This window comes from Pristiophorus japonicus, unplaced genomic scaffold, assembly GCF_044704955.1.
Source record: "Pristiophorus japonicus isolate sPriJap1 unplaced genomic scaffold, sPriJap1.hap1 HAP1_SCAFFOLD_242, whole genome shotgun sequence".
NCBI classification, from domain to species: Eukaryota; Metazoa; Chordata; class Chondrichthyes; family Pristiophoridae; genus Pristiophorus; species Pristiophorus japonicus.
Genome location: NW_027252144.1, coordinates 313,276 through 333,647, shown reverse-complemented (window position 1 = coordinate 333,647; position 20,372 = coordinate 313,276). Strand labels below are relative to the sequence as shown.

Here is a 20,372-nt window from a genome sequence, read left to right as displayed (position 1 = left end):
GGCTTAACAAGCCCCATCAGAGGAAAGTCGTGTGGGAGGCCGGGATGGAGACAGCAGCGGGATCGGGACCCACCACCGATGTCGCCAACCCGGTCCCGCCGAGGTAGGCGAAATCACGGCCCATGAGTTTAAAAGGGGCAGCTGAGATACAAAATGAGCTAAGGGACAGAAAGCAGAGTGTATTGGTGAATGGTTGTTTTTCAGACTGGAGGGAAGTATACAGTGGTGTCCCCCAGGGCTCAGTATTCAGACCACTGCTCCTTTAATAATAATGACCCAGACTTTGGTATACAGGACATAGTTTCAAAGGTTGCAGATGACATGAAACTTGGAAATTTAATAAACAATGAGGAGGATCATGAGAGAGGCGGGAGTCGAGAGAGGGAGCGGCCGATAAAAGGCTCAGCAGTCCGGGGAGAGGCGGGAGTCGAGAGAGACGGTTGACGGGAGTTGAGAGAGGCGGGAGTTGAGAGAGACGGTTGAGAGAGGCGGGAGTTGAGAGAGACGGTTGACGGGTGTTGAGAGAGGCGGGAGTTGAGAGAGACGGTTGACGGGTGTTGAGAGAGACGGTTGAGAGAGGCGGGAGTTGAGAGAGACGGTTGACGGGTGTTGAGAGAGACGGTTGAGAGAGGCGGGAGTTGAGAGAGACGGTTGAGAGAGGCGGGAGTTGAGAGAGACGGTTGAGAGAGGCGGGAGTTGAGAGAGACGGTTGACGGGAGTTGAGAGAGACGGTTGAGAGAGGCGGGAGTTGAGAGAGACGGTTGAGAGAGGCGGGAGTTGAGAGAGACGGTTGAGAGAGGCGGGAGTTGAGAGAGACGGTTGACGGGAGTTGAGAGAGACGGTTGAGAGAGGCGGGAGTTGAGAGAGACGGTTGAGAGAGGCGGGAGTTGAGAGAGACGGTTGAGAGAGGCGGGAGTTGAGAGAGACGGTTGACGGGTGTTGAGAGAGACGGTTGAGAGAGGCGGGAGTTGAGAGAGACGGTTGACGGGAGTCGAGAGAGACGGTTGAGAGAGGCGGGAGTTGAGAGAGACGGTTGACGGGAGTTGAGAGAGACGGTTGAGAGAGGCGGGAGTTGAGAGAGACGGTTGACGGGAGTTGAGAGAGGCGGGAGTTGAGAGAGACGGTTGACGGGTGTTGAGAGAGACGGTTGAGAGGCGGGAGAGAGGCGGGAGTTGAGACACGGGAGAGAGGCGGGAGTTGAGAGACGGGAGTTGAGACACGGGAGAGAGGCGGGAGTTGAGACACGGGAGAGAGACGGGAGTTGAGACACGGGAGAGAGGCGGGAGTTGAGACACGGGAGAGAGACGGGAGTTGAGACACGGGAGAGACACGGGAGAGAGGCGGGAGTTGAGAGACGGGAGTTGAGACACGGGAGAGAGACGGGAGTTGAGACACGGGAGAGACACGGGAGTTGAGACACGGGAGAGACACGGGAGTTGAGACACGGGAGAGAGGCGGGAGTTGAGAGACGGGAGTTGAGACACGGGAGAGAGGCGGGAGTTGAGACACGGGAGAGAGACGGGAGTTGAGACACGGGAGAGAGACGGGAGTTGAGACACGGGAGAGAGGCGGGAGTTGAGACACGGGAGAGAGGCGGGAGTTGAGACACGGGAGAGAGGCGGGAGTTGAGACACGGGAGAGAGACGGGAGTTGAGACACGGGAGAGAGGCGGGAGTTGAGACACGGGAGAGAGGCGGGAGTTGAGACACGGGAGAGAGACGGGAGTTGAGACGTACCGGTGCAGCTCCAGCTGAGAGAGAAGGCAAAAAAGAAGTAGAAAGAAATCAAAAGGTGACGTCACAGCCAACGTGGTAAGTGGTTGGCTGCTGATTGGTGAGTCGTTTTTCTTTTTCTTAGTCAGTAACTTTTAACATTGTTGTCGCCAATTTAAGTGTATCTAAGGGTTAAGTCATGGCAGGACAGCTTGCTCACGTGATATGCTCCTCCTGTACCATGTGGGAACACGGGGACAACACCAGTGTCCCTGACGACTACATGTGTGGGAAGTGTATCCACCTCCGGCTCCTGACGGTCCGTGTTGCGGAGTTGGAGCTGAGGGTGGATTCACTCTGGAGCATCCACGATGCTGAGAATGACATGAGTAGCACGTGGAGCGAGTTGGTCTTACCGCAGGAAAAGGGTCCACAGCCAGGTAGGGAATGGAAGACCAGCAGGAAGAGTAGTGCAAGGAAGGTAGTGCAGGGGTTCCCTGTGGTTATCCCACTGCAAAACAGATACACCGCTTTGAGTGCTGTTGAGGGGGATGACTCATCAGGAGCGGGCAGCAGCAGCCAAGTTCATGGCACCGTGGCTGGCTCTGTTGCACAGGAGGGCAGGAAAAAGAGTGGGAGAGCGATAGTGATTGGGGATTCAATTGTAAGGGGAATAGATAGGCGTTTCTGCGGCCGCAACCGAGACTCCAAGATGGTATGTTGCCTCCCTGGTGCAAGAATCAAGGATGTCTCGGAGTGGGTACAGGACATTCTAAAAAGGGAGGGAGAACAGTCAGTTGTCGTGGTGCACGTTGGTACCAACAACATAGGTTAAAAAAAGGGATGAGGTCCTACGAAATTAATTTAAGGAGCTAGGAGCTAAATTAAAAAGTAGGACCTCAAAAGTAGTAATCTCGGGATTGCTACCTGTGCCACGTGCTAGTCAGAGTAGGAATCGCAGGATAGCTCAGATAAATACGTGGCTTCAGCAATGGTGCAGCAGGGAGGGATTCAAATTCCTGGGGCATTGGAACCAGTTCTGGGGGAGGTGGGACCAGTATAAACCGGACGGTCTGCACCTGGGCAGAATCGGAACCAATGTCCTCGGGGGAGTGTTTACTAGTGTTGTTGGGGAGGAGTTAAACTAATATGGCAGGGGGATGGGAACCAATGCAGGGAGACAGAGGGAAACAAAAAGGAGGCAAAAGCAAAAGACAGAAAGGAGATGAGGAAAAGTGGAGGGCAGAGAAACCCAAGGCAAAGAACAAAAAGGGCCATTGTGCAGCAAAATTCTAAAAGAACAGAGGGTGTTAAAAAAACAAGCCTAAAGACTTTGTGTCTTAATGCAAGGAGTATCCACAATAAGGTGGATGAATTAATTGTGCAAATAGATGTTAACAAATATGATGTGATTGGGATTACGGAGACGTGGCTCCAGGATGATCAGGGCTGGGAACTCAACATCCAGGGGTATTCAGCATTCAGGAAGGATAGAATAAAAGGAAAAGGAGGTGGGGTAGCATTGCTGGTTAAGGAGGAGATTAAGGCAACAGTTAGGAAGGACATTAGCTTGGATGATGTGGAATCTATATGGGTAGAGCTGCAGAACACCAAAGGGTAAAACACGTTAGTGGGAGTTGTGTACAGACCTCCAAACAGCAGTAGTGATGTTGGGGAGGGCATCAAACAGGAAATTAGGGGTGCGTGTAATACAGGTGCAGCAGTTATAATGGGTGACTTTAATATGCACATAGATTGGGCTAACCAAACTGGAAGCAATACAGTGGAGGAGGATTTCCTGGAGTGCATAAGGGATGGTTTTTTAGACCAATATGTCGAGGAACCAACTAGGGGGGAGGCCATCTTAGACTGGGTGTTATGTACTGAGAGAGGATTAATTAGCAATCTCGTTGTGCGAGGCCCCTTGGGGAAGAGTGACCAGAATATGGTGGAGTTCTGCATTGGGATGGAGAATGAAACAGTTAATTCAGAGACCATGGTCCAGAACTTAAAGAAGGCTAACTTTGAAGGTATGAGGCGTGAATTGGCTGGAATGGATTGGCGAATGATACTTAAGGGGTTGACTGTGGATGGGCAATGGCAGACATTTAGAGACTGCATGGATGAACTGCAACAATTGTACATTCCTGTCTGGCATAAAAATAAAAAATGGAAGGTGGCTCAACCGTGGCTATCAAGGGAAATCAGGGATAGTATTAAAGCCAAGGAAGTGGCATACAAATTGGCCAGAAATAGCAGCGAACCTGGGGACTGGGAGAAATTTAGAACTCAGCAGAGGAGGACAAAGGGTTTGATTAGGGCAGGGAAAATGGAGTACGAGAAGAAGCTTGCAGGGAACATTAAAGCGGATTGCAAAAGTTTCTACAGGTATGTAAATAGAAAAAGGTTAGTAAAGACAAACGTAGGTCCCCTGCAGTCAGAATCAGGGGAAGTCATAACGGGGAACAAAGAAATGGCGGACCAACTGAACAAGTACTTTGGTTCGGTATTCATGAAGGAGGACACAAACAACCTTCCGGTTATAAAAGGGGTCGGGGGGGTCTAGTAAGGAGGAGGAACTGAGGGAAATCCTTATTAGCCGGGAAATTGTGTTGGGGAAATTGATGGGATTGAAGGCCGATAAATCCCCAGGACCTGATGGACTGCATCCCAGAGTACTTTAGGAGGTGGCCTTGGAAATAGTGGATGCATTGACAGTCATTTTCCAACATTCCATTGACTCTGGATCAGTTCCTATAGAGTGGAGGGTAGCCATGTTACCCCACTTTTTAAAAAAGGAGGGAGAGAGAAAACAGGGAATTATAGACCGGTCAGCCTGACATCGGTAGTGGGTAAAATGATGGAATCAATTATTAAGGATGTCATAGCAGTGCATTTGGAAAAAGGTGACATGATAGGTCCAAGTCAGCATGGATTTGTGAAAGGGAAATCATGCTTGACAAATCTTCTGGAATTTTTTGAGGATGTTGCCAGTAGAGTGGACAAGGGAGAACCAGTTGATGTGGTATATTTGGACTTTCAGAAGGCGTTCGACAAGGTCTCACACAAGAGATTGATGTGCAAAGTTAGAGCACATGGGATTGGGGGTAGTGTGCTGACATGGATTGAGAACTGGTTGTCAGACAGGAAGCAAAGAGTAGGAGTAAATGGGTACTTTTCAGAATGGCAGGCAGTGACTAGTGGGGTACCGCAAGGTTCTGTGCTGGGACCCCAGCTGTTTACACTGTACATTAATGATTTTAGATGAGGGAATTAAATGTAGTATCTCCAAATTTGCGGATGACACTAAGTTGGATGGCAGTGTGAGCTGCGAGGAGGATGCTGTGAGGCTGCAGAGCGACTTGGATAGGTTAGGTGAGTGGACAAATGCATGGCAGATGAAATATAATGTGGATAAATGTGAAGTTATCCACTTTGGTGGTAAAAACAGAGAGACAGACTATTATCTGAATGGTGACAGATTAGGAAAAGGGGAGGTGCAAAGAGACCTGGGTGTCATGGTACATCAGTCATTGAAGGTTGGCATGCAGGTGCAGCAGGCGGTTAAGAAAGCAAATGGCATGTTGGCCTTCATAGCAAGGGGATTTGAGTACAGGGGCAGGGAGGTGTTGCTACAGTTGTACAGGGCATTGGTGAGGCCACACCTGGAGTATTGTGTACAGTTTTGGTCTCCTAACCTGAGGAAGGACATTCTTGCTATTGAGGGAGTGCAGCGAAGGTTCACCAGACTGGTTCCCGGGATGGCGGGACTGACCTATCAAGAAAGACTGGATCAACTGGGCTTGTATTCACTGGAGTTCAGAAGAATGAGAGGGGACCTCATGGAAGCATTTAAAATTCTGACGGGGTTAGACAGGTTAGATGCAGGAAGAATGTTCCCAATGTTGGGGAAGTCCAGAACCAGAGGTCACAGTCTAAGGATAAGGGGTAAGCCATTTAGGACCGAGATGCGGAGGAACTTCTTCACCCAGAGAGTGGTGAACCTGTGGAATTCTCTACCACAGAAAGTTGTTGAGGCCAATTCACTAAATATATTCAAAAAGGAGTTAGATGAGGTCCTTACTACTCGGGGGATCAAGGGGTATGGCGAGAAAGCAGGAATGGGGTACTGAAGTTGAATGTTCAGCCATGAACTCATTGAATGGCGGTGCAGGCTAGAAGGGCCGAATGGCCTACTCCTGCACCTATTTTCTATGTTTTCTATAACACACTTCAGGAGGACAGACAGACTGCTGAGATGGGACGACACATGGCAGATGAAATTTAACAGAGAAGTGTGAAGTGAAGCAACCCGCATCTTTTAATGTGAGTTCGGGAGGAGCTCTTCTACTCCTGGCTCCATATTGAGGAAAGTATGGGGCCTTCCTGCCTCTTAGCGCTGTGAGGTCAGCATGTGGCGAGTGAAGGTCTGGGGCATTCAAAAATCTGAAACTGGTCTTTAGGACCCGCTGGAACCTAATGTGTGTAAATTATTCTGCAGTTAAAATGTTCTTGACATGTACTCCTGCCATGAGCCCATCTACCTTAAATAATATGGTGGGTGGCAATGTGCGTGCACTTCCTGCCAACCATATTGGAGGCTTTGGCGCAATGTTCCCCCGAATTATTTTTGGGTGTGCGGTCCCTTTTAACGGACTGTGTGACCCATTCAAAATTCTGCGCATGCGTGAAATGTCCCATTGAAAAGCCAGTGATCAGTCTGCGCGGGACCTCCAGACAACCTCGCGGCTGCACAGCTATACGGGAATATTGCTTAGGAGGTTGTTAAGCGCCAGAAAAATGAGTGCTGCATGGCCGATTATTTCGGCAGTAACTCTGATTTGCAAGAGAGGCCTTGACAATGATGTGCTCCAAGCATGCTCGTAGATAACCTCTAGTTAACATTCACTGTAGGGCAGGCATTGTTAACCGCAGTAAGGTCAGCTGTGGCCTTAAATCTGCCTCCATCTCATTTCAAGCTGTCGTATGGGAAAGTTGCTCACAAGCCACCCTCCTCACAACTATCTCATGCTGCACAACTTGTGTTCCACCAGCCATCAGACCAGGAGTCAGGTGCTGGGCTGTTCCATCTCTTTCTTGCCAGTACGCTCCATTTTATGCCTCCATATTGGATTTCCTTTTACTTTGTTTTTGCCGGCCACTTCTTTCCCCTTTCTTCCTTCAGCCTTGGTAAACGCTGCCAATAGATGTAACTACATTTTGAGCTTTTCCATAGGTTCTAAGAATTTTTGGCCCACATGGAGTCACTTACTTTTAACTGCTCACATCTCTAAGATTTTACCTAAAATGCAATTTTCTGGTTTCCCCATTATGCTAGCTCCCTATACAAGGCCAAAGCTGCACACAGATATGAATCTTTCTGCAAATGATCTGACCACAGAAAATTACATGTAATCTGCTCAATACATTCTTGGTTAGCCTTGCACTTGTTTCTCGATTGAAAAAAGTGTGCAGAAATCCATTGTGGCGGATTTCCACTTAGTTTGCGCATTGCATGCAATTCCAGGGATAGGGAATTAGATGTGCCCATCTGAAACATGTGACAGCTTGATTTAGATATTAGCTCCTATTTTAACTGGGGGTGAAGGGCAAGCATGGGGCCAACAGGGTGAGTGTTAGGCTTGCTGGCGTGAGGTACAGACCATTTTAACTTCTCGGCCTCATTTAAATCACCAGGCCCAACTCCCACCTGAATCTAGCATCAGTGATGATGGACGTGTGGGAGTTCAGTGAGCGGGGAAGGAGGCCATGGCTGGGGACCCTTGGAAACGGTCCCCAGCAGTCAGGTGGTGGGAGGAGTAGGCGGTGCGGGGAGGGAAGCCCAGGATTCCTTGTGTATTCAGGAGGAGCACTCCTGTTTTTCCTAGCCCATAAGAAACCCTTTAAAATAAATCACACCTTTTTGGCCCTCTTATACGTCCTATGCTCCCTCACACCCAAATCGCCTAACAAGGCTGGCACCAGGTACTAAATGGTAGAATATACTCAAACCATGTAATGAGCTCCTGTGTAATACCAGAAAATGCACAGGCCGGGTAACGGACTGTTGTACAACAGAATATACACAGACAGGTGAACGGACTTCTGTGTAATGCCAGAATATAGAGATAGAATAACAGGATCCTGTATAGAAACATAGAAAATAGGTGCAGGAGTAGGCCATTCGGCCCTTCGAGCCTGCACCGCATTCAATCAGATCATGGCTGATCATTCCCTCAGTATCCCTTTCCTGCTTTCTCTCCATAGCCTTGATCTCTTTAGCTGTAAGGGCCATATCTAACTCCCTCTTGAATATATCCAATGAACTGGCATCAACAACTCTCTGCGGCAGGGAATTCCACAGGTTAACAACTCTGAGTGAAGAAGTTTCTCCTCATCTCAGTCCTAAATGTCCTACCCGTAATCCTAAGACTATGTCCCCTGGCTCTGGACTTCACCAACATCGGGAACGTTCTTCCTGCATCTAACCTGTCCAGTCCTGTCAGAATCTTATACGTTTCTATGACATCCTCTCTCATCCTTCTAAGCTCCAGTGAATAAAGGCCCAGTTGATCCAGTCGCTCCTCATATGTCAGTCCAGCCATCCCTGGAATCAGTCTGGTGAACCTTCACTGCACTCCCTCAATCGCAAGAACGTCCTTCCTCAGATTAGGAGACCAAAACTGAACACAATATTCCAGGTGAGGCCTCACCAAGGCCCTGTACAACTGTAGTAAGACCTCCCTACTCCTATACTCAAACCCCCTAGCTCTGAAGGCCAATATACCATTCGCCTTCTTCACCGCCTGCTATACCTGCATGCCAACTTTCAATGACTGATGTACCATGACACCCAGGTCTCGTTGCACCTTTCCTTTTCCTAATCTGCTGCAATTCAGATAATATTCTGCCTTTGCGTTTTTGCCCCCAAAATGGATAACCTCACACTTATCCACATTATACTGCATCTGCCATGCATTTATCCATTCACCTAACCTATCCAAGTCACCCTGCAGCCTCTTAGCATCCTCCTTACAGCTCACACCGCCATCCAGTTTAGTGTCATCTGCAAATGTGGAGATATTACACTCAATTCCTTCAGCTAAATCGTTAATGTATATTGTAAAGAGCTGGGGTCCCAGCACTGAGCCCTGCGGCAATCCACTAGTCACTGCCTGCCATTCTGAAAAGGACCTGTTTATCCCGACTCTCTGCTTCCTGTCTGCCAACCAGCTCTCTATCCACGTCAGTACATTACCCCCAATACCATGTGCTTTGATTTTGTACACCAATCTCTTGTGCGGGACCTTGTCAAAAGCCTTTTAAAAGTCCAAATACACCACATCCCCTGTTTCTCCCTTATCCACTCTGCTAGTTACAGCATCAGAAAATTCCAGAAGATTCGTCAAGCATGATTTCCCTTTCATAAATCCATGCTGACTTGGTCCCATCCTGTCACTGCTTTCCAAATGCGCTGCTATTTCATCCTTAATGATTGATTACAACATTTTCCCCACTACTGATGTCAGGCTAACTGGTCTATAATTCCCCGTTTTCTCTCTCCCTCCTTTTTTAAAAAGTGGTGTTACATTAGCTACCCTCCAGTAGGAGCTGAACCAGAGTTGATAGACTGTTGGAAAATAATCACCAATGCATCTACTATTTCTAGGGCCACTTCCTTAAGTACTCTGGGATGCAGACGATCAGGCCTTGGGATTTATCAGCCTTCAATCCCATCAATTTCCCTAACACAATTTCCCGCCTAATAAGGATATCCTTCAGTTCCTCCTTCTCACTCGGCCCACTGTCCCCTAGTACATCCGAAAGGTTATTTGTGTCTTCCTTCGTGAAGACAGAACCGAAGTATTTGTTCAATTGATCTGCCATTTCTTTGTTCCCCATTATAAATTCACCTGAATTCGACTGCAAGGGACCTACGTTTGTCTTCACTAATCTTTTTCTCTTCCCATATCTATAGAAGCTTTTGCAATTAGTTTTTAAACTCCCTGCAAGCTTCCTCTCGTACTCTAATTTTCCCCTCATAATTAAACCCTTAGTCCTCCTCTGTTGAATTCTAAATTTCTCCCAGTCCTCAGGTTTGTTGCTTTTTCTAGCCAATTTATATGCCTCTTCCTTGGTTTTAACACTATCCTTATTTTTCCTTGTTAGCCATGGTTGAGCTACCTTGCCCGTTTTATTTTTACTCCAGACAGGGATGTACAATTGCTGAAGTTCATCCATGTGACCTTTAAATATTTGCCTTTGCTTATCCACCATCAACCCTTTATGTATCCTTTGCCAGTCTATTCTAGCTGATTCATGCCTCATACCGTCGAAGTTACCTTTCCTTAAGTTCAGGAGCCTAGTTGCCGAATGAACTGTGTCACTCTCCATCTTAATAAAAAATTCTACCATATTATGGTCACTCTTCGCCAAGGGGCCTCGCACAACAAGATTGCTAATTAGTCCCTTCTCATTACACATCACAAAGTCAAGGATGGCCAGCTCTCTGGTTGGTTCGACATATTGGTCCAGAAAACCATCCCTAATACACTCCAGGAAATCCTCCTCCACCACATTGCTACCAGTTCGGTTAGCTCAATCAATATGTAGATTAAAGTCGCCCATGATAACTGCTGTACCTTTATTGCACACATCCCTTATTTCTTGTTTGATGCTGTCCCCAACCTCACTACTACTGTTTGGTGGTCTGTACACAACTCCCACAAGCGTTTTCTGCCCTTTGGTATTCCGCAGCTCCACCCATACCGATTCCACATCATCCAGGCTAATGTCCCTCCTTACTATTGCATTAATTTCCTCTTTAACCAGCAACACCACCCTGCCTCCTTTTCCTCTCTGTCTATCCTTCCTAAATGTTGAATACCCCTGGATGTTGAGTTCCCAGCCTTGGTCACCCTGGAGCCATGTCTCCGTGATGCAAATTACATCATATCCGTTAACTGCTATCTGCGCAGTTAATTCGTCCTCCTTATTCCGAATACTCCTCGCATTGAGGCACAGGGCCTTCAGGCTTGTCTTTTTAACACACTTTGCCCCTTTAGAATTTTGCTGTAATGTGGCCCTTTTTGTTTTTTGCCTTGCGTTTCTCTGCCCTCCACTTTTACTATTTTCCTTTCTATCTTTTGCTTCTGCCTCCATTTTATTTCCCTCTGACTCCCTTCATAGGTTCCCATCCCCCTGCTATGTTAGTTTAACTCCTTCACAACAGCACTTGCAAACACTCCCTCGAGGACATTGGTTCCGGTCCTGCCCAGGTGCAGACCGTCCGGTTTGTACTGGACCCACCTCTCCCAGAACCGGTTTCAATTTCCCAGGAATTTGAATCCCTCCCTTCCACACCACTCCTCAAGCCACGTATTCATCTGAGCTATCCTGCGATTCCTACTCTGACTAGCACGTGCCCCTGGTAGCAATCCTGAGATTACTACTTTTGAGGTCCTACTTTTTAATTTAGCTCCTAGCTCCCTAAATTCATCTCTTAGGACCTCATCCCGTTTTTTTTACCTATATCGTTGGTACCTATATGCACCACGATAACTGGCTGTTCACACTCCATTTTCAAAATGTCCTGCACCCGCTCCGAGAGATCCTTAACCCTTGCACCAGGGAGGCAACATACCATCCTGCAGTCTCGGTTGCGGCCGCAGAAACGCATATCTATTCCCTTTACAATAGAATCCCCTATCATTATAGCTCTCCCACTCTTTTTCCTGCCCTCCTGTGCAGCAGAGCCACCCACAGTGCCATGAACATGGCTGCTGCTGCTCTCTGCTGATGAGTCATCTCCCTCAACATTACCCAAAGCGGTGTATCTGTTTTGCAGGGGGATGACCGCAGGGGACCCCTGCACTACCTTCCTTGCACTGCTGTTCCTGTTGTTCACCCATCCCCTATCTGGCTGTGTACCCTTTGCCTGCGGTAAGACCAACTCGCTAAACGTGCTATTCACATCATTCTCAGCATTGTGGATGCTCCAGAGTGAATCCACCCGCAGCTCCAGTGCTGCAATGCGGTCCGTCAGGAGCTGGAGGCAGATACACTTCCCGCATACGTGGTCGTCAGGGACACTGGAAGCGTCCCTGACTTCCCACATATTACAGGGGGAGCATAGCACATGTCTGAGCTCTCCTGCCATGTCTTAACCCCTTAGATTAACTTAATTTGGCAACAACAATGCTAAAGGTGACTTACTGATAAAGAAAAGAAAAAAGAAAAGCTACTCACCAATCACTTACTCCCTTGGCTGTGAAATCATCTTTCGAGTTCTTTCTACTTCTTTTTTGCCTCTCTGCTGCAGCTGCACCGACTGGTCTCCTGTCGGCCCCAACTCTGCTGCTCCACCTCCTCCAACTCCCGCTGGTGCCTCCCGACTGACGGGTCTCCTGTAGGCCCCAACTCTGCTGCTCCACCTCCTCCACCTCCCGCTGGTGCCTCCCGACTGACGGGTCTCCTGTCGGCCCCAACTCTGCTGCTCCACCTCCTCCAACTCCCGCTGGTGCCATCCGACTGACGGGTCTCCTGTAGGCCCCAACTCTGCTGCTCCACCTCCTCCACCTCCCGCTGGTGCCTCCCGACTGACGGGTCTCCTGTAGGCCCCAACTCTGCTGCTCCACCTCCTCCAACTCCCGCTGGTGCCTCCCGACTGACGGGTCTCCTGTAGGCCCCAACTCTGCTGCTCCACCTCCTCCACCTCCCACTGGTGCCTCCCGACTGATTGATCTCTTGTAGGCCCCAACTCTGCTGCTCCACCTCCTGCTGGTGCCTCCCGACTGATGGGTCTCCTGTAGGCCCCAATTCTGCTGATCCGCATCCTCGACCTCACGCTGGTGCCTCCCGACTGACTGGTCTCTTGTAGGCCCCAGCTCTGCTGCTCCGCCTCCTCGATGCCTCATCGACCTCCCGCTGGCGTCTCCCGAATAATGCGAAAATATATACAGACAGAGTAATGGGCTTCTGTATAATGCCTGAATATACAGAGACTGGGTAACGGGCTCCTGCGTAATATCAGAATCTGCACAAATCAAATATTGAGCTTTTGTATAGCTTAAGTATTGATTCACAAACTTTGGCTCTCTTCTACAGCAGGCTCCTTTTAGTGTTAAAATATTGTCAATGTCTAAATGACTTGAATTTCAATTAGGCTTACCTGGTGCAATAGCCTGACTGAGCCTGTTAAAATGGCATTCCGTATGAGGTCAGTAAAGATCGGGTGAATAGGTCGCTGCAAAAATGTTTACCATTTGCATATACCATTCTCCTGTGTTCGAGGGGTTAAAATTGGAGGTATTAATTTCAGAGTGGGAACTTTCTACACGCTGTTTCCAAACATTGTGGAATGCAGAATATCTATTCATTAAGTTCATTTTAACGAAGCAATAATAACCATAGTGAAGTTCATTTAAAGGATCAGTTATGTAATGGTAAGTGTATTTCAGTAATTTCTTGACTTTTTCTTCATTTTCATGTTTGTTTTCTACTGATACCCAGGTCTTCAGCATGCTTTGAGCCAGTTGTTTAAAAAAGTTGCACCCAGTTTTATTGCTACCATCAATGAGTTTTTCAATGATAAGTCTCTTATCTGAGGATCAACAGTTTCTTCTTTTTTGAACAGGCACCATTTTCTCTGGGGTTATTCCTGAGATAAGACATGGTGTTATGAACATTTTTTTAATACGTTCATGGGATGTGGACCTCAATGGCAAGGTCAGCATTTATTGCCCATCCCTAACTGCCCTTGAGAAGGTGGTGGTGAACTACTTTCTTGAACCGCTGCACTCCGTGTGTTGAAGGTACTCCCACAGTGATGTTAGGGAGGAAATTCCAGGATTTTGACCCAGCAACGATGAAGGAACGATATTCCAAGTCAGGAATTTGTGTGACTTGGAGGGGAACTTGGATGTGATAGTGTTCCCATGTGCCTGCTGTCCTTAGCCTTCTAGGTGGTAGAGGTCACAGGTTTGGAAGGTGCTGCCGAAGAAGCTTTGGTGAGTTACTGCAGTACATCTTGTAGATGGTACACACTGCAGCCACGGTGCACGGTGGTGGAGGGAGTGAATGTTGAAGCTGGTGGATGAGGTGCCAATCAAGCAAGCTGCTTTGTCCTGGATGGTATTGAGCTTCTTGAGTGTTGCTGGAGCTACACTCATCCAGGCATGTGGAGAGTATTCCATCACACTCCTGACTTGTGCCTTGTAGATGGTGGAAAAGCTTTGGGAACTCAGGAGTTGAGACACTCGCCGCAGAATACACGGTCTCTGACCTGCTCTTGTAGCCACAGTATTTGTGTCTGGTCCAGTTAATTTTTTGGTCAATAATGATCCTCTCCCCCAGAATGTTTATAGTGGGAGATTTGGCGATGGTAATTCCATTGAATGTCAATAAGAGCTGGCATGGACTGGTTGGGCCAAATGGCCTGTTTGTGCTGTATATCCTATGTAATAAGCGGGCACTTATGTGATGCAAATGTTACTTGCCACTTATCAGTCCATGCCTGAATGTCACCCAGCTCTTCCTGCATGTTGACCAGACTGCTTCATTATCTGAGGAGCTGCAAGTGGAACTGAATACTGTAATCAGCGAACATCCCCATTTCTGACATTATGATGGAGATGAAGCAGCTGATGATGGTTGGGCCTAGGATACTTACCTGAGGAACTCCTGCAGCGATGTCCTGGGGCTGAGATGATTGGCCTGCAATGACCACAACCTTTGTGCTAGGTATGACTCAAGCCAGTGGACAGTTAGTCCCCTGATTCCCATTGACTTCAATTTTACTAGTGCGGCTTGATGCGGAAAATGACCAGTGTCAATTTGATTGAAATAAATAACTTGCATTTATAAAGTACCTTTAACATCCTCTGGGCATCCTAAAACACTTCACAGCCAATAAAGTACAACTGAAATGTAATCAATGCTGCAATGTTGGCCAACATGGCAGCCACTTTGCAAGCAACAAGGAAGGTCACATAAACAGGAATTAGAAAAATAAAATAATCTGGTGGTATTGGTTGAGGGATAGATATTGGCCAGGACACAACACGAATAGAAGGATATGCTGATAGGGTTAGATGAAGTAGAGTGGGAGGATGTTCCTGCAGAGCATAAACATCAGCATGGATCAATTGGGCCAAGTGGCCTGTTTTTGTGTTTTATATTTTAGGGGGAGAAATTGGGTGCATTTGCGCCAGCCATCCGCGGGGGAGGGGGCGCTAACAGGGCGCAACTGACTGCGACTGGGTACGGCGTCACTAACGAATCCTGTTAAATTCAGCGGGAGTTTAACGGCGCTACAGCATTGCGCCCCGATCTCCTGCACCCAGAGATCATGCCATCATCACCGTGCACATTGCCCCATTCGTGCCCTGATCCCTAAATTGGGTTTGGCCCCTGAAGCAGCGAGGGGCAATAACAGCGACTGCTTCAGGGTCGCGCACCGGGCGGCTAGTACCTACTGGGGAGGGGGGGGGCTGCCTTAAAAAAAAATATATATGATAGATAAATACAGTTTATTTTGCACAAGTAAGTAGCTCCTTGAATGTTGCTTGCCCTGGCGGTGGTCCAAAGGGAAGGTGCAGGATTTAGAGTCAAACTCTAAACTTCTTTGATGTGGAACTCCTTATAGTATGGTTTGTTTGAGCATCCTGAAAATTCTGACAAGTTCTGTCACGAGAGACAACAAAAGAACTAAACTCCATCGTCCAAGGGTGACGTGCAGCTGGATATGAAACTGGATTTTTTAGAAAGTAGGAAACATTCCACTTTGTGAAATGAATAGACCTAGATTTTCCCTTGCAGTGGGATTCCAGGTGGGAGTTCGTTGGTGTAGGATATCTGTCCATTGGTGTGCACCCACCTGACCTCAGCGGTTCTTCCAATATCAAGCTTATTGCGAATTTGAATGTTGGTGATGTATTAGAGGCCACTAGATCACCTTGCATGGGCAAAGGAATTTATTTTTTTACATTATTTTAAATCTCCCACATTGCCAAGTGCAAATCATCTCTCTAATGGATTGTCGCAGATAATCCTTTTATTTGCAAACCCTTGCTTTTGCCTCCTTAACACTGCTGTACTCCTGGCAGCATTGCTAAGATGTTAATGATTGGAAATAAATCAGCTGACATGGTTTGGCATAGTCAAGATCTACCATTGCTGTGCGCAGAAAATCTCAGTAATGGTAACGTGAGGAAAGCAGTGGAACAGCTCATCACAAACTTTCATTCACCATAATATGTCAAAATAGGTGGGGGGAGGAGAAAATCTGGGCCTAAACCTTTGAAAATGACCGAGAAGTTATGGTAGACCTTTGGTGTTGAACCAATGTGGAAAAGCAAACAAATCATAGAATGATACAGCAGAGAAGGAGGCCATTTGGCCCATTGTGCCTGTGCAGCTCTTTGGTAGATCTAGCCAATTAATCCCATTCCCCTGCTCTTTCCACATTGCCATGTAAATTTTCTCCAAGTATTTATCCAATTCTCCTTTGAATGTTACCATTGAATCTGCTTCCACCACCCTTACAGGCAGTGCATTCCAGATCACAACAACTCGCTGTGTTTAAAAAAAAAAAAAAAAAAACATTTCTTCATGTTGCTTCTGATTCTTTTGCCAATTATCTTAAATATGTGTCTTCCAGTTACCGACCTATCTGCCACTGGAAACAGTTTCTCCTTATTTACTTTGTCAAAAACATTCATGATTTTCAACACCTCTGCCAAATTTTCTCTTAACCTTCTCTGCTCTAAAGAAAATAACCCCAGTCTTTCCACATAACTGAAGTCCTTTATCTCTGGTACCATTCTAGTAAATGTCTTCTGCAGCCTTTCCAAGGCCTGACATATTTCCTGAAGTGTGGTGCCCTGAACCGAACACAGTACTGCAGCCAAGGCCTAACCAGTGTTTTATAAAGGTTTAGCATTACTTCCCTGCTTTTGTAATCTATTCCTCTGTTAATAAAACCAAGGATCCCATCTTCTTTTTTAACAGCCTTCTCAACTTGACCTGACACCTTCAAAGTTTGTGTACATGCATCCCCTGGTCTCTCTTCCTGTACCCCCTTAAAAATTCTGCCATTTAATTCATATTGTCTTTCTTCATTCTTCCCACCAAAATATATCACTTCACACTTTTGTGTGAAATTTCATCTGCCATGTGTCTGCCCATTTTGCCAGATTCTCTGTGTGCTCCTATAGTTTGTTGCTAACCTCATTGTTTATTATATTTCTGAGTTTCGTAGAATAATAGAAGTTTACAGCACGGAAGGAGGCTGTTTGGCCCATCGTGTCTGCCGGCCAAAATAGAACTATTCAGCCTGTCATGCATTCAACTATCATTGTAACTATCATGTATAAGCTGACCTAAGTTATACACCTTGAGAACATTGACCACAAGGGGGTGAACTTATGGGAGACACTCCTAACCTGGACTTTCAGGTATAAAAGGGGAAGCTCCACCCACCTTCTTCACTTGAGGTCTTGGTAATAAAGGTGACTGGTCACAGAGTGACCTTAAGTGTGGGCCTCGTGTGCATTTATACTGTATCGTAAGGACATATCATTGGCGACGAGAAACTGGGATTTAAACCACGCGAGCGTGGCCACTAGCAACACAGAAGAGTGGCACTGTGTTGGTGGTGATTGGGATGACTTTATTGAGAGACTACAGCAAAGTTTTGTCAATAAGGAATGGTTGGGACAGGATTCGGTCGACAAACGCAGGGCTCATCTCCTGATGGTTTGTGGATTCAGAACGTACTCCCTGATGAAGGACCTTCTAGCGCCAGAGAAGCCAGCGGACAAGACGTTCAAAGAGCTCAGTAAGTTTATCAGGGGACGCCTTAAACCGGCGAGCAGCATGCACATGGCGAGACACCGGCTTTACACCCACCGGCGGCGAGAAGGGCAGAGCGTTCCAGACTTCGTGGCAGATCTCCGGCAACTGGCGAGCCTATGTAAGTTCCCAGATGCATGCAGAGCGGAGATGCTGCAAGAATTTTTTATTGAGGGCATCGGGCACGCTGGGGTTTTCAGGAAACTGATTGAGACCAAAGACTTGACTTTGGAAGCGGAGGTTCTGATATCCCAGACATTTATCTCGGGAGGAAGAGACCAGAATGATATATAACAAAAATCTTGGCTCAAATGCGGCAAACCACCAGGGAGTCAACATTGTTAATGTGACACACAGTTCTCTAGGCAGACAAGGGCAATCGGACATTCCCCAGCATGTAGTCGAACCCAAAGGGGGAATTCAACAGAGCCAATGGCTAGCTGAACGATTCATGCCATCGCAATGGACAGTGCGACCAGTAATGGGGCCTTCAACACCTGTTAATGGTGCGCTTAAGGACAGTTACAGAGACAGTCAGAGACGATTGACTGCTAATGGACCTTTTGTTTCCAACAACTGGGCCTCCAGCTCTTTCTGGAGGTGTGGAGGCAAACATCCAGCCAGAGCTTGCAGGTATCAGCAATATACCTGCAGAAACTGCAACGTCAGCGGTCACTTGGCGTGTATGTGCAGGAAGCTTGCAGCCAGGTTGATGTACGAGGAAGACGGGCCCGATGTAAGTCCTACGAGGCCAAATGAATACTGGGGGAAATCGCTGGAAGCTGAAGTTCAACGAGATTATGTGGAGCAAATATACAGTTCATATACCAGGACGCCACCAATAATGATGCAAGTGCTCCTCAATGGCATCCCAGTATTAATGGAGCTAGATACAGGGGCCAGCCAGTCCCTGATGAGTATCAAACAGTTCGAAAGGTTGTGAGTGTCCAAGGCCAGGAGGCCAAAATAATTTCCGATTGACGCACAGCTACGGACATATACAAAGGAGATAATTCCGGTGCTCGGCAGCACCACGGTAGTCGTGACCCACAAAGATTCGGAGAACAGGTTGTCTCTCTGGATTGCCCGGAGGACGGTCCCGCGCTACTGGGGAGGAGTTGGCGTGCTGTCATGAACTGGAAATGGGGCAATGTCAATGCAATTTCTTCTGTGGAGCATGTATCATGCTCGCAGGTCCTGGACAAAGTTGACTCCTTATTTCAACCCGGCATCGGCACTTTCATGGGGGCTAAGGTAGTGATTCACATAAACCCGGACGCCAGGCCAGTACACCACAAGACCAGAGCAGTGCCGTACGTGATGTGGGAAAAGATAGAATGCGAATTGGACCGCCTGCTGAGGGAAGGCATCATCTTGCCAGTCGAATTCAGTGACTGGGCGAGCCCGATCGTGCCGGTGCTCAAGGCGGATGCGTCGGTCAGGATACGTGCCGATTACAAGGCCACCATCAATCGGGTGCCCCTCCAAGACCAGTATCCACTACCAAGAGCGGAGGACCTCTTTGCGACGCTATCCGGTGGCAAACTTTTTTCAAAATTGAACCTGACCTCAGCTTACATGACGCAGGAGCTGGCAAGTGAGTCGAAGAAGCTGACCACCATCACGACACACAAGGGGTTGTTTGAGTTTAACAGATGTCCGTTTGGGATTCGTTCAGCCACCGCGATCTTTCAGCGAAATATGGAAAGCCTCCAAGTTGATTCCAAGGATGGTGGTTTTTCAAGACAACATCCTCATCACGGGTCGCGATACTGAAGAACAGCTCCACAACCTGGAAGAGGTGCTACGCAGACTGGACCGAGTAGGGCTGCGATTGAAAAAGGCGAAGTGTGTCTTCTTAGCTCCGAGGTAGAATTCCTGGGGAGGAGGGTAGCAGCAGACGGGATCAGACCTATTGCGTCCATAATGGAAGCGATCCAGAGAGCACCCAGACCCTATAACACGACGGAGCTGCGTTTGTTCCTGGGGCTCCTGAACTATTTTGGTAACTCTCTTCCCAAATTGAGCATGCTGTTAGAGCCGCTACACGTGCTCCTCGGCAAAGGTCATGATTGGGTCTGGGGGGACAGCCAAGAAAGGGCTTTTGATAGAGCACGCAATTTGTTATGCTCCAACAAACTGTTGGCGTAATATGACCCATGTAAGAAACTTGTTTTAGCGTGCGATGCATCGTCCTATGTAATCGGGTGTGTGTTGCAGCATATGAATGCCACTGGTCAGTTACAGCCGGTAGCTTCTGCCTCCAGAAGTCTGTCCCAGGCAGAAAGGGGCTACAGGATGGTAGAAAAGGAAGTGCTAGCATGTGTATGCAGTAAAAAAAAATGCACCAGTACCTGTTTGGCAGGAAGTTTGAGCTGGAGACAGGTCACAAACCCCTAATATCCCTTTTGGCCGACAACAAGGCCATAAATGCGAATGCATCTTCCCGCATTCAGAGGTGGGCACTTACGTTAGCCGCCTATTACTACACAATTCGGCACATACTGGGCACTGAAAACTGCGCCGATGCACTCAGCAGGCTCCCACTAGCCACCACTGAGGGGGAAACTGAGAATGATGCTGAGATAATGTTAGCATGAATGTTTTCTCGGAGAATCACTCAACACTCCGAGTCGGTTCCAACGCCAAAGCGGCCTTTATTTTCGCCAGCGGGGAGGAAGCCTCAGGTCTTCTCTCCAATGAACAAAGAAATTCGTCGATATTTATATGTTTTACAATAGTTCTTTACAGTTACTCAGCCCACTTCGGCTGGACACAATCCAATCATAATGATTATAGATTACATAT

The 20,372-nt window shown here is 47.6% G+C and overlaps 1 long non-coding RNA gene across 3 annotated transcripts in view; it reads left to right on the top strand.

The window, feature by feature from the left end:
* The window catches only part of LOC139245839 (uncharacterized), a 101,346-nt gene continuing 80,974 nt past the window's right edge, over nt 1-20,372 (top strand). For all 3 annotated transcript variants that reach the window (XR_011590125.1, XR_011590123.1, XR_011590124.1), the window contains exon 1: nt 1-103. This is a non-coding gene — a long non-coding RNA (uncharacterized lncRNA). The remainder of the gene's footprint in view (nt 104-20,372) is intronic.